Below are 888 nucleotides of genomic sequence, written 5' to 3' on the forward strand. Positions count from 1 at the left end.
AGAAAACCTGGGAAAGAATGGGAAGACCAACACTCCAGTGATCCTTGATCCAGCTTATAATGATGAATGAACAAAATATTATTCCTATGGGGTGCCTACATGGAGTAATTGTGGATATTGAAGGGGAAAGCGCCAAAGTCGATTTTGAAGTGATCGAAATAGTAGACGACAGTAACCCATACCCAACACTACTTGGCATTGATTGGGAATTTGATATGAACACATTCATCAACCTCAATAAGTGCAACATGACATTTGAGAAGAAGGAACTAAGGGTTATTGTTCCACTGGATTCAGCTGAGGGGGCATGATACACTGAACCAGTTCAAGATTATTATGAGGAAGACGATATTGAGCAAATCTATAAGTTTACTGTGTGGGATGAGGATTGGATCAACCCTATGGTGGATGGTCAAATTACTTTGGAGAAGGAAAACTCCTGTAATTTAGACACAGATGAGGAGTTGGAGCACTGGCAGAACCGATTGCATGAGATATCATCACTGGGATGCAACAAGCTTACTAAGTCACTCCGATGTATATCCACTGAGGTACACAAATTACTGTATTATGATGGTTTAGAAGATATTAATTTATTTCTAGATAAATTTGAAAGGGATGTGGTGGAGGAACATCGGTTCCAGGAATTAGACATCGTGGGGGCACCTATATGAACAACTTTGCAGATTGGAAAGAATATTGAAGGATGATGAAGTTGCAGTTTGGGTATGGAAATACCTGTATTATAGAGAAATATACAGGGAAGGATGATCCGTGTGAGCATCTAGATTGATGGATGAAAGCGTGGGGAGAAGAACCATAGCCAAAATGGGTTCACATATTCTGCCATACGTTGGATACTATTGCAATGAACTGGTATCTAAAGAA

The sequence above is a fragment of the Pinus tabuliformis genome, chromosome X, assembly GCF_031772625.1.
Source record: "Pinus tabuliformis cultivar Carrire ecotype Pingquan chromosome X, CPIR1, whole genome shotgun sequence".
In the NCBI taxonomy this organism is placed as follows: domain Eukaryota; kingdom Viridiplantae; phylum Streptophyta; class Pinopsida; order Pinales; family Pinaceae; genus Pinus; species Pinus tabuliformis.